This window comes from Melozone crissalis, unplaced genomic scaffold, assembly GCF_028551555.1.
Source record: "Melozone crissalis strain CALT ecotype California unplaced genomic scaffold, PUWL_Pcris_2 ptg000016l_1, whole genome shotgun sequence".
Taxonomy (NCBI): domain Eukaryota; kingdom Metazoa; phylum Chordata; class Aves; order Passeriformes; family Passerellidae; genus Melozone; species Melozone crissalis.
Genome location: NW_026535794.1, coordinates 52,432,768 through 52,447,108, shown reverse-complemented (window position 1 = coordinate 52,447,108; position 14,341 = coordinate 52,432,768). Strand labels below are relative to the sequence as shown.

Below are 14,341 nucleotides of genomic sequence, written 5' to 3'. Positions count from 1 at the left end.
AGGATTTTGCCAACTAACACTTCTGCTTCCAAAAAAAATTGGTTTGTTTTGTTCTGGTTTAATCGGTTTTTCACTTGGGGTTTTCTGTTTGTTTTTAATGGGAAAGGAAAAAAAAAAGGCATGTACTTGGTGCTGTACTAGTCTGAAGAGCAGCAAAATAAATTGAATCCTATTCAAGAAGTGAGAATGTCAAAATTCCATTCATGAGAAATAGGCAGCAACATAAATGGAGGAGAAAAACCACTGCACTCCTGTAACTTAGATTTTCATTTTTAAAGGCCCTTGCCATTCAGCAGTTTCCAAAACATCATGACCACCAGTCACTCAGACTCGAGGATATCTCCCCCCACATTTTTGTGAGGGAAGATTTCCTTGTATTCATGTGCCCAGTAGATGGTCTATGAACCTTCAGATTTAACACATGAGAAACAAATTTGTCAAACATTAGTCATATCTGCTCATATCACAGATGTCCCTTCCCAATGATTAAAGAAAACGACGAAGGTTTTGTTTTTCTCCCAGCTTCTAAAGTTTGTGCAAAATTCACCACCAATGCCTTCATGTAACTTCCACTCAGAAGAAACAGTGATCACATACGTAAAATGGTATTTTTATCTGGCACTAAAGATCTGTTATCTTCCTTATTTTGAAATCTCTTTTATCAGTTTTGTATAAATCTGTAAATTGTGTTTATTGTACTTTTCATGCTATATTAACTGAAAAAGTTGGAAAGAAATACGATAGCAAAATTTTATCCTGAATAGAGCAGATTACCACTTGGCCAGTAGACTCCAAATCTTACCATATCCCATGGCTCCATATCATATTGCCTTTGATAGTCCAGGGTGTATTTTCTTACATTAATATTGTTTTGTACATGGCCCAACAAGTATGACATAGCAGTAAAGTGATCATGCATTTTTTTAAATACTATTTTCACAACACTAAAACTGCCTGGGATTTATCAGTTCCATACCATAGTTACTTACAATTAAAACAAAACTAGGAAATAACAACATCAAGAAACAAAGGACAAGCAGACCTTTTCTTCCTTGTCTTCTACATTGAATTGCAATGCTCTCATCCAAAGTCTAAATCCAAGAGCAGAAGTTGCAGGTGACCCATGAAGTACATCCCCTTGGAAACACCAGGGACAGCACATAATCCATGGAACAGGTCTAAGAAAAGCAGTTTTCTGCACCTCTGGTTATGCACATCCATGGGAGTTGATGGCCAACTAAGACATGAAGGAAAGCTAAGACTGCAGCAACTGTAAATATTTGCAAAGCACCTGCTTGAGAATTGCTCACTACAATTACAGAAAATGGAGGTGCCCTTGACCAGGTGATTTCTTTTTCCTGTTAAGAATCTGTTTGTAGAAAATTCACAAGAAAATAAAAGTGCAGAAGATGCAGCACAATGCCACCTGTGCAAAACATATGTGCACCTCATTTTAATGTGAGCTCTGGTTAATTGGCTTGTGTTGAAATGCTACCTAGCATTCCAAGTGTAAACCAGCTTAATCATATCTATTGAAAACCACATAATAAATAACATGAAATATGCAGCATGCCATCCTAATTGCAGAGGTTGTCTCACTTACTAGAAGTCATTTATTTATTCAAATGACTTGAGCTACGTGATTCAATCTGAATCATGGGAACTAGTTACTGATTTGTGCAAACAGCCTCTTACTTCTTTGCTAAAGGCATTGTTGAAATAACTGACCCAACTGCTAAAACAAGCTTCTTCCTTGAACCCTGCCTCCTTCTTTAGTTTTACTTCCCGAGTGAACTTCGGGAAACATCACGGATCTACAAAAACACTGTAAATTGAATTGAAAAAATAATAATTCCAATGCAATGGAAAACCTGGTTTTTTTAGGATGAAAAAATTGCTTAGTAATAGGGAACTGCACATGCAGCCGTAACTTCACTTTGCAGAACTGAAGTACACAGCTCTTAAGAAGAAACATCCACTGCCTCAGACGTGATTCAAACTTGAATTTCAGAATTCCACATATGTCTCAGAGCTTAATGGGGGAGAAGGAGGGAATACATATCCATGAATACATACCTCCAGACAGAAGAAGCTACAATTTTTTTTTTTGGTTGGTTGGTTTTAGGGGCTTTTTTTAAGTTAGGCCTTGCAAATGTGAGAACTGCCATCATAACTGTGCTGCAGCTACATAAAAAGCACAATTTAGGAAACAATGCATCTGCTTACACCCAGCCTTGATTTGCAGCTACTGTCTCACAGTGGTGTTATTTCAGGAGGTGCTGGGGCTTCCCCGGGGCAGTGGAGCAAGGGGCCAGGCACGCTGGGCCCTACCACAGGCAGGCAGTGAGCACGCCTCAGCCATCAGGAGCCAAGCCAGACGCATGCCACCACAGGTCACCTCATCCCAGGCTCCAGCCAGCCTCCACCAAGGGACATGTCCCCAGGGAAGGGCACACAGGAGGGCCTGCAGGAAAGGGAAGAAATGATGCTGTGCACCAGACATTTTTTTAAAGCTTGTGAACAAGCCCCAAGTAGGATGTTGGTTACCATCAACTCCGGGCAGTGTTTATCATCGGCTTGGGCATGGGGTGAGAGGCCAAAATACTAGCAGGCAACTTCATCAGTGGCCAGATGTATTGCCTCAGGCAAGCATTCAAAGTCTCTGTGGCTTCGAGCCCTTGAATCATGATAGGTAAAACAATACTTTTCCCTATCTAGGAAAAGCGCTGTGCAAGCTCGCAGTGCCCCAGTGCCAAGACTGGCTGATTTCCAAGGCTTTTCTGGTTATCTTTGTATTTACTGCAGAATCTGGTGATGGGAAGGCAGGGATTATGCCACTATGTCCTGATTACCAAACATACAAATGCCATTTCCACAAAGTGATAATTTTCTTCTTATAAAAGCCAGAGCTAAAATACTACTATCCTGTCATCAAGACAGCTGGTTTATATCCTCTTCTCCTTCCTTCCACCTCTTCCCCAGAAAACATCCTGTCTGGCATGGTCCCTGCCACTCATCCAACCCTGCTGGTCTCTGCACCCAGGAAGGAGCCATCCACCCCAGCAGAGTGGCTCTGGCAACACTGCCTTTGCTGGCCCTGAATGCTTACTTCCAGTTTTTCACTTCGGGAGGGAGCTGGCAAATCCCCGACTTTTCCAGGAACTGGAGGACACTCCTGGGAAGGCTAGTCACACAGCACCTTTGCAAGGTAAAGCAACCAGAGAGAGGTAACTGCTAGACAAGAAGGCTTTTAACCCACACAGAAGCGTTGCTGGCCCCTGGGGCATTGCTACTGCTCAGCAGCGTCACCCCATGTGCCCAGAGCCCCAGCCCGCCTCCAGCAAGGAGCCTGCAAGGCTCGGGCTCCTCCACTGGAGCACAGCTATGCATGGTGAAGGTGCCAAACATGTGGAGGCCAGGGAGGTGATGGACACCAAGCTTCTTTTAATTTAAACCTATTTATTTATCCCCGTTTCACTGTTTTTACGATTTCACCATTTCAATTTATGAAATTAGAAAAAAGTGATCACAAGCGTTTTGGACTTGATTTATCTCAGTGCTCACAGAGATCAGAGCAGAACTATTAATGTGTACACAAATGACAGTTTACCCCACTCCCAAAGCCCTAATTTTTTGAGCCAAGCTCAGCAAACATGCCTTGGTCAAAAAACTAAGTGGGAGGGAAGTATAAGAAAATCAAGTGGTATTCTGGTATTTTCAAAATAAACCTGCAAATTTTCATTTCAAACAACATTTCATTTTGCTTCTTATCCAACTTGAAAAGAAATAGTCTCAAGTCAAATTGATCTTCCAGATTATATTAAAACAGGGCTTTTTTTCTTGGTGTTTTGTTGTTGGGTTTTTTTCTCTTCACTAAAACCACCCCTGACATACTTGTTTCAGTATGACTGGAAATTATTCTTTTTTCTAGGTTTTTTTTTTTCTCCTCAACCACTGAAACAAACAAAAGCCACCCATGATTCAATGCACTCTGCTAGTAGAACATGCATGTGAACACGTAGATGTTTACTTTCATGTACGCAGATGTGCTGGGCAGAGGAAGGAACGCTGGCAGGAGGAGAATCCCTGCACCTGCCCTGCATGGATCTGTCAACAGGCAAAACACACTTTGCATTGAAGCTTCCAAACGAAAGCTCACACATCCCTACGAGATACATAAATCCAGCATGTCTCTCTCCTAAGTATGCCTTCTGCTCATTAAAAAATAATTTTAAAAACGTGTGGTGTGGTAGCACTTGCACTTGTTAGCTCAATGGCCAACACACATGGCCCCATCTTTTCACTTTGGTCATCAGAAAGGTTTCCTGTTCAAACACACAATCTCACAGGTAGGTTTCCCATGTTTCTTCCTTTGAACAACCCTTAATAACATTAAGCATGGAGAGCACAATACCCACACCTACACATTCCCTCCATAAGACAAATAACAAAGTTGTCAAAGTTCCTAATAAATAAACACCTTGCTTCAGCAGAAATAGATATTTATTTTGGTCCAACTTCTCTGTACAGAGGAGTACATTTTTTTTTCCCACATTTCCTTTAAGAATGACTTCTTCTGCACATACTAATGCCAAATGTTCTGTAACTATTTCTGAAATTAAAAAAAAAATACACTATTACTCAATACTATTAGGTCAGCAAAATCCAGCCATAAAAAAGGAAGCATTACAATTCTGTTTGCCATAGTTGGAAGTCAAGAAGTAACATAATCAGAATGCACTGAAACACCACTGGGTCTCATACTGTACCTACTAATAGTGTTCCTGGAAGTTCCCTGAAGGAGGAGAAGGTCAAATCCGTATGTACTTAACAGGATCAGTGTGTACCGTATTAAGCTGAACAAGGACTATCAAAGTCCACACCAAACACTAAGCAGCGCATTTCCACACTGTGTACCATTAATGCCTGGAAAAACATAATTCACCTGAACACTTAAACACTTTCTACCAACACCTACACAATGCTGACAAACCCACAGTACAAGCCCTCCACGTACTCATGGATTTCACAAGCTCTGTAAAACCAAGATATGAACAGCAGCAGTTCTCAGGAACAGAGGACTTCTGATGTGTCACATCCAACACAGCTCTTGTACCACCCTCATCACCAGAGGTGTGTGGCATTGCAGAAGCTTTGTTTGAAGGGTGCATCCCAGCGGAGAGGGCCCCTCATTGTTATCCCTGCTCCTCTGCCATAGAGCTCAGCATCACACAGCTCCTGGCCACAGTCCCTAGCACAGGTGCTGGGTGAAGCACTGCCCAGGACCCAGAGAGGCAAGTTCTGCACTTAGAGCAAGATGTGTTGCTCAAGCTAACCTCGAGGCGAGTGCGAGACAGGCAACTATCCCTGTCACCACAGACACTGCTGCTCCAGTGTTCATCGCAGGCTCACACCTCCCACAGCTGCCACAAAGCAAATGCAGGAGTCAGAAAGTGAGACCGATCCTCCCAAATAACAGCTCTGCTGCATTTCCTAATAACTTTCTCTTTCTGACAAAGCCAGTCATTTCCCATCCAAGCTGAATGTGATTCTTGTGCCAGATGAGCCCAGACTGACAGAAGTTAATTTTCCACTAGTAAGTAAATGTCCAAGGAGAGCAGAACAGCCAAACAGGGGTCTGAGAAATTATGAACACAATTAGAAGATGCCTAATGCAATTCACACAATTCCAAAATGGCAATTATTCTATCTAGCAAGTAATCTTTTTACAGAATTTGACTAGACTAGATTTATAAAGTTTTGTCAGCCAGGTCACCCCAGGAAGCGTTCCTAATATAGAACAGCCAGAAGATGTTTTTGTGAGTACAGCCTGTTCTGACTCCCTCAAATAAAAGTTCTACAAGTCAAATTTTTGTTACACAAACACTTCTGCAATACAGATCCAAGTCTAACATGAGATTTAACACAAGTTCTCATACCTGTAAATGCTGGTGCTTATAACATAACATGCTGACAACAATTTTGAGTGTCAGTTCTTTCTGGGATAATCCACTCACATACACAGTGTGACTGTATTCTCTGATGCACACACATACTACTGAAACCTGGATTAGAGCAAGAGTTTGCAGCAACATCAACAGTTTCTATGCAAAACCATTCCATGAAGGTACTGTCATCCTCCCAAAAATGAAGCAAACCTTCCACTAGGCTTGTTTCCGAAGAGCTATTAAGCAAAGGCAGTTTGTGCTCAAGGAAGATAAGGACACTTTCTGAAGGAACTGGTTTGGCTAGTCAGCTATCTTGCTGCTAAAGCCAGCATATCCCAGCGATTTCAGTGATACATGGATACCTAAATGCAAAAGTCAGCCCTGAGGATCATAATGGCATTGTGCGACACTCCCCAAAAGTCTCTCTTTATAAATTAACAAATAAATTACAACTGACTACTCTGATTGTAAAGTCTCCAGGGCATTGATCTTGATTTCCTATTTATCTGCAAATCTCTTAATATACTCTTGATGCAAGAAATTACACATTTGTATTTAGTAGCACTTCAGCATTTAGTCTGCTCACTACACACACACACTTTGCTGAGAGGCCAATCTCCCTTGTAAAATTTTGCACATAGTCACAATATTTTGCAGATTACCTGAATTAAGGAGATGATTTGCTAGCATTTTACCTTCCCTTCACTGCTCTTAATGATGAATTTTGGGTTTTGTTCTCCACTGAGGCACTGGAGTAAAAGCAGCTCTACACTCAACACTATTTATTTATTTCTATTATCTTAGCAAATTGGGCCATATCAGTATCTAAGTTTCCATTTCTCTTACTGTATTTACCATCATGACTGCACAGATTGATTTTAGTTTGCAAATCCAAAAATGTTTGGTCATTTACCAAAGAAATAGAAAATAATAAATGGTTGTACAGACAAGACCTCACATAATAAATACCTACACAAACATACTACCAGCTCCTGTCCACACAGAAAATTCCCCTTGTGTCAGTGGTAATACAAACACAGGAATGAGAGAACAGTGTACCAGCTCTCCCGGGACTTTAACAGGAGTATGAGGCATCCTTCACCTGGTACCAGGTAGACAGAGAACACTGCTGACTCCTCAGCCACCCTGTGGATGTGTGGGCAGCCCCCTGCTCCTGGGAGGCCCCCATCGCAGGCACAACTCACAGGCTACTGACAGACCTCTGCTACACAGAGCAGCAGCCAGGTTACACTGGAGTGCATCTAAAAAAGCATTGGATGCTTGCACGGAACCGGATCAAGCTCTGCACAATCCACAAAGACTCATCCACTTGTAGGCATCTGTCACAAGTGAGCATGGAATAATACACAGTGCAGAAACTACAAGACAATACTCAATATAAGTACACACACAGCCCACACGTAAACACTGCACAGGATATCAGACAAAAATCTTTTACTTCACATAGACATGAACACTTGGATACCCTTAAAGAACTCAGAACTCTCTGTATAAGTCTCCAGGTACAGAAAGGTACCACAGCCCACTCCAGCAGCTCCGAGCCGCCTGGCACGGCTGCCTGCACACTCCCGACACGGAGCACACTCCCATCCCACAAGGGCTGCAGCTACAGATCAAAACTACAGATATAAAACCAATATATAGCAACTAAAAGCAATTTGCTGAACCGTAGCACTGTCACTGAGCACTGGCACACAAAAAGAACACGGGTCAAATGCATCCAGTAAGTGGCATGCCAGCTATCACTGTATTTATCTCAGGTACCACCAAGCAGGCCTCCGGGTAGATTAGTGGAAATCTGGATTAGTTCCACCGTGCTCAAGGTGGGCCAACATCAGAGCAGGTACATAGAGGTGGGTATTGATCCCTGTGATGAGAGTACTTCACTTTTGAGCAATGCTGTTTGGTTCTGGAATATGTTCAATTAGGCTTGTTTGTATCTTAATGATTACAGTGTTACAATAAAACCAGTTTTCTCTCATCCATCTTCAAGAAAATTAATTCTACAATTTTGGGAGAAGATACAATTGTATTTAAATTTCCATTCAGACATTTTGTTGATTGGATTTTTTAGGCTGATTCTGATGTTCTTCTAACAGCTGCCTTTTCTTTTCTTTTTTTTACCTTTTCTTTTTTTGAGACCACTCCATTTGGTAACAGAACAAATCAGGTTGAAGTTTTAAGAAGTGTCATTTCACATGCGATTTGAACTTGCAGAAGTGTTGCATATATTGATGACAGCAAGCTTCCTCTCAGCATTTCTCTGAATTCTGATGCTAGGTCATATCATTTGACCAAGGAGGCAGTCCCGAACATACGCTGATCCTCTACTACCTGCTGGACCTGTTGCTTCAAATCAATAATGCACAATTCTCAAATGCTGCTTCATTTTGTGCCTCTGAGTAATATCCTTGCTTATCTTCAAGTGTGGGGAGACGTTAATGAAGTCCAATCAATTGATTAATGCTTTCTGAAGAAATCCTTCTGCCTCCACCTCTGCCACTGAGCCTCCAGCTCTTACCAGAGGAACAGTTACTTGCTGACACAACATCCTGAGAATAACCTCCATTGGATTTATCACGTAGCAATTGATTATTTAGTTATCACCTCCAAAACTGGCAAGTTTATGAGACACAGAATTAAACCTTATAAACAAGGTATTTCTCCTCACCCTTAGCATACTATACAGGGCATGTGCACCTGAGACTGCACCTCAAAAGACAGGCAGAGCAGATGGGAGGCACTTTACTTCTCATCACCTTCAAAGGGTGAGGGAAAAAAAATAAATGAAAACCAGGAAAGAAAAACTGCCCATGTTACATCAACAACAGGTATGAACTTGATTTCTGGAACAAGAGAATCTTTCCGCTTTTTAAAGGTTGTGCAACTAATTCTTTTGGATGGGGTGTTCCTCACTTTCAGGGCGGCTTTACAGTCCACAGTCACGAAAGACTCTAACTCAGTTGCTCTAAGCCATGCAATCAGTCCTTCTAGAAAGTAATAGTTCCCTTTTCCCACTTTTTCTTTAAAAAGAATGAAAGGAAAAAGAAGAAAAACCAAACCACCCAAATGTGCATTTTTTCCTCTGGCTGGCAGATTTCCAAGATTAAGAGGACTGCTCTCCGGCTGGAACGGCAGCCGGGGCCTGCTCTCCAAACTCACAAAAGAGAACACCACACACAGAGAAAATGTGACGCGTCTGACGGGCCAGAAACGTCTTCTCACCCTCTGAGAGAGCTTCTCCAATGAAGAAGGAAAGCCCGAGCCCCCGCGGCAGCCCCACGGCCCGGCCCCACAGCCGGACCCGCCGCGCTGTTCCCACGCACCGGCGGGACGGGACGGGACGGGACGGGACGGCGGCTCCTTCGCGCCGGGTCGGGCAGGGATAAATCGCTGCTCTTTCTGATAGCTGGGGAATCAGAACCCACACGAAGTTCCCCTTTTATTCAGTCACCCCCTCCCCAGGTGTATACTTCCTTCTACTATTACTACGACTGTTTCTGAGCAGGACAAGCGGAGGTGTCCGGGTCAGAGGGACAGCGGGTTGGTGACCGGAGCGGCGCTGACTCGGGAGCCCCGCGGCTTCTCCCCGGTGCCGGGGAGCCGAGAGCGGCCGTGCCGTGCTGGGCTGAGCCGGGGAGCGCTCTCCGGGGAGCGACTGGGAAACGTGGGAAGGGGGGAAGAAGAAAAAAGAAACACTAAAGAAGAGAAGCACAACCGATGAGATGTGCCAAGGCTTATTCCCTTTTATTTCCTCCACCCCCACAAAAGAAAATAAGCCAAGAATCAGGAAGTCAGGGCTGCGTGATCGCTGCTATAGGTTGGGTTTTCTCCGCATTTCTCCCCTCTCTCTGTTTTTGGGGTGGGTTTTTTTATTTTGATTTGTTGTTTTTTTCTTAGGGAAATGAGTAGTTGGGACTTTCCCTCCGCCTCTCCCCACGGGAGGCCGCGGCACGCAGCCGCCCGCAGCCCCGGCTCCCTGGTGCCCGGTGCGCAGCAGGCAAAGAGCGGCGGGACCCCGCACCCCTCCGGCCCCCTACCTTTCTTTCCCTCCACGGCGAGGCAGAGAGCGAGGCGCCCCAGCAGCAGCAGCACCAGGACAGCGGCGCCGCGGGGCCCGGCGGCAGCGAGGGGGCTGCGGCCGCCCATGCTGCGGGACCGCCGCTCCCTCGGCGGGGTGCCTGAGGCTCGGACGGGACGGGCGCACGGGGGATCCGCGGAGCCGCTCCTGCTCCCCTGTGCTCCTCTCCCGCGGCAGCGATCCAGCGATCAGCTCCTCTCCGGCGCTCTGCCCTGCGCGGCTCCGAGCAGCATGCTGGATCTGGATGGAGGGCGGCCGTCGAGGGCTGCGCGCACACGTGCGTGCCCCGCTGCGGGCGGGCTGCTGCCTTCCTCCTCCTCCTCCTCCTCCTCCTCCTCCCACCTCTGCTCCTCCTGCTGCAGGCGGCGGCGGGCGCACAAGGGCTTGCGGAGCGGCTGGAGCCGGCTGTGGGACGGGGTGCGCCCGGCTGCGCTCTCCACTCGGTCGCGGAGCGCAGGGGCTCCCTCTGGGGACGCCAAGGAGGAGGAGGATTGGGAGGGAGCAAGGAGGAGAGGGGAGGAGAATCCGGCAGCGCCGTCCCCGCCGAGGTGGAGAAGGGGCGGGCTCCCCACCTGTCCCGGAATATCGGATGAGAGGAGGTGGGAGCGGGGACGAGGTAGTTCAGTCGTTCCTCCTTGCTCGGGAGGGTGTGTGTGTGTGTGTGTGTGTGTGTGTGTGTGTGTGTGTGTGTATGTGTCTGTGGGTGTATTTTCTACTTCCCGGCAGTTTCTGCCCGGCAGCTGCCCAAGGCATGAGCGTGCCTTTGCGGCACCGCTCGCAGAGAAGCGGCGTGGCCCTCATGCAGCTCCTGCCCTCCTGTCGGGGATGGTGGGGAGCAGAGGCTCACAGCAGCGCGGGTGTCCGGGGGGTGCAGCAGAAGCGCTGTCCCGGCCCGTCCCTCAGGGAGAGCCGCGTTAGGGCCCGTCCCGTCCCTCAGGGAGAGCTGTCCCGTCTCAGCGCCAGGGAGAGGAGTGCGGGCCAGGGAGAGCCGAGGTGTTTCACTGGGGAAGACGCTCCGGAGGTTTGATCGACGCCCCAGGGGCGCATCGCCGGGCTCCGGCCTCTTTTCTGTCCCCCTGAAATCAGCGGAGCCCTCTCGGCCTCTGCGAACAGTCCTGCTCTCCTTCTGATCATTTTGCTCCCAATACTTGTAAGGCCAAGTGTGTGCGTGGAATGAAACAGCGCAGATTTAATTTAGCGCATTTAGCTCACAGATAGCAGGGTCCGTGTGTGCCCGTAGCGCTTCTGTTCCCCTGGCGCCAGCGCTGAGAAAGTGCTGCCTTGCTCCGCGCAGCGAGTTATTTAATAAACACAAATAACACAAATGTTCCTGAGGTGCTCCAAGTACATCCACAGGCATAAAGCGAAAGAGTACCTGTATGGTGCTGCTTTCCGTCAAGAGGAAAACCCAAGCTATTCAGGATTCATTAAAATATTCCTAGTTTTTTTTTTAACAGGCTGTTTCTCTGGAAAGCGGCAGGAAGCACTGTCCTGTCACTCAGGTATGTAAATAGGACACAGACGTGCCACTTGTCTCTTGGGCTGGGGTTTCTCCGAGTAAATCATGATTCAACACTCAAACCTGCTGAACGCTGGTGGCAATTTCTTCATATAGCTCTTCTGAGGGCTTAGGTTACACAGTCAATAGGATGTGAAGACTTAAAACTGCTGTGATTAAGTGGGAACTCCAGAACGAAACCAATAATGACATGAGATTTGGGAAATTCCGTGCTAAATGTCTGTGACTGTCACTGGAGCACAATAGATTGCAAAATAGTCACTGAGTGTACCTTGACTTTTCTCTGTTATGCATGTTTCTCTGAGAGAGCCATCACCCTTTTCCTACCAGTCAAATTCCTCTGTAAAATCTTTTTTCTTCTGACAGTTTACCTAGCCGCGGTCCTAACTAGGCAAAGAAAACTCCCATCCCGTTCACACAACCTAGCACAAAGCCCGATGCCTGGACACATGCCTTTAATCATTTATTAAGATAAGCTGCATTACAAGACAGCTTTCACACGCTGTAGCTGACATTCTGGTTCAATTATATTTTGTAAATAATGTGAAAGGTGTACTTTGAAGTAAACTCAGACATTAACAACATCCGAGGAACTCTATTAATGTGATTGGTTTCATGGATGTAACTGAGGGCAGAACCTGAGCTTACAATACAATATTAGCACAAATTTGCTTCAAAGATTCTCACACAGTGCAACTTCATAAAGACTATGTGTATATGGTTAAATTTAATTAATTTAGACAAATAGGAGGATCTTTAAAAGTGAGAGGGACCTAGGAAAAAGAGATCAGTTTCTAGGGAGATAAGATTTGCAAAGCATCCTCAGCACACACCAATGATTACAGCTTGCATTATGATAAAGGAAATGCAATTAAGACAACCAAGAAATGAACTTCAAATCAGTTCTGCAGGTAAATAATAAATAAAAATGTGCCCCTAGACACACACACACTGGGCATCAAGCTACCAATATAGAAGGTAATAGGATTTTTAAAATCTAGAAAAAGAAAGGATTCAAAGGGACAAATGAAAACCAAACTAAACATAGGAAAAAAAGAAAAACATTTTTGCATGTGAATTCAGTGGAGAAACTGGTCCAAATCTTGTCCTAACATGCTGAAGAACAAATACTTGCTTTGCAGAATTTTTGTGATTCTACCTGATATACTGAGCAGGAACATTTCATACTTGCTCCACTCCCCCCCTACCAGTCATGTACTGCCCTGACATAAACAGACATAAATTCAAGTAAACTGAACACCTCCTTCATTGCTTACACGGTGAGCAAGGTGAGACTAGGCAAATTCCCCTTTAAATTCTTTCCCACGTTGCAGTTACCCACTACAGGAGATCTCATCTGCTGCTGGCAGTGCAGTACTGCTGAAGGGGTGCACAGCAAGCTGCTGTAAATTCTGTCCTCCCACCTTCGTGAGCACAAATGTGTTACTTTTGTGCCATTGTGCTCTGCTTGCCAAGGTCACAAGACACATAAAGGAACTCTAAGACTGAAGTTTGAGAAGCTTACCACAGGCAGGAATTTCAGGCCTTTTTTACACAACTGAGCAATTTCTGAAATGGTTTGAATTCAAACATGACATTTTCCCTAAACAGCTGGTTACATACCCAGTGCTGTTTTGGTATAAGTCCTTCAAAGCCAACATCAATTTTACCAAGGGCGTGCAATATTCATGTTGCAAAATTTTATTACTTATTACTGGCTGCATGTGTGCATGGATCAAAGGTCATGGAACAAAGGCCAACCATTTGATCATCAATTTTTAAATTGATAGTTCATAATGAAAATACTAAACACAACATCTCTCTTCAGCTTTCGTTTGATTTGCTTACTTTATCATATGTGTGTATATAGATATATATATATATATGTGTGTATATATATATGTATGTATGTATGTATGTATCTTGTCTTCTATATATTAAGCATAAACATGCTGATCTATGAAGTGGAGATCATGTAATCTGGTAGTTCTTCCACATGAACATACTTCTGCATTGCAAAATTTGACTCACCACCACTTGCCTGCACCACTGAGCTGGTTACTTTGCCACACATGGAGAGAAGTAGCTGTAAGAGGATGAATAACTGATTTCCCTATCAGTGGAAAAAGCAGGATTAATTCTCCTATCTCTTCCACATTTCATCCAAACAAAATAGAGTTTCAAAATCTTCTCAAGAGTAAAAAAATCCTTGCTGCTGGATCCTTTCCTTACATGAAAAAAAAAAAAAAGAAGTTTTGGTTTTTATTATCCACGAAGGGTCAGCATTTGCTGCTCAAAAAAATTTATCAGCAACCATTCCTCAGTGGTGATGCTGTTCTTCTCTGTGGGTTGTGAAAGTGGTTTTAAAGGGCAGGCCTTTTACTGGAAGAGAAGAAATGAAATAGAGGTGAATTAGCGGAGTTTTACAATCTGGTTTGCTCATATTTTGCATGGTGTTTGAGATTGTCAACATTGTATTTTGCATTGTAGTTTGTGTTCTATGACTGCTCACTCAGGTTTTAAAGCAAGGGCTGAGATAAAAATTCATAGAGCTTTATGGCACTTTGCATGTTGAAAATATTGCACACACATTAAGTAATTTATCTTTGCAAATCTCCTGTAAAGCAGGTTAGTAGCTATCATTTCCATTTTATAGATGTAAAATAATTTGCCTTGGGCGGAGCGTTAGTGGTAGAGCCAGGGTTATCATTCAAGAGCTCTATTTAAACCTTGGATCATGCTGTTTCTCAAGAGTGTCCCTGATGAAAGTGG

General features: G+C 44.6%; 1 protein-coding gene across 1 annotated transcript in view; it reads right to left on the bottom strand.

Annotated features, from left to right (window-relative positions):
* The window catches only part of EGFR (epidermal growth factor receptor), a 154,633-nt gene extending 144,536 nt beyond the window's left edge, over positions 1-10,097 (bottom strand). Inside the window, exon 1 of the mRNA XM_054273403.1 lies at positions 10,010-10,097. The gene's annotated coding sequence lies outside the window, so the exon portion shown is untranslated. The remainder of the gene's footprint in view (positions 1-10,009) is intronic.
* Positions 10,098-14,341: the final 4,244 nt, after the last annotated feature.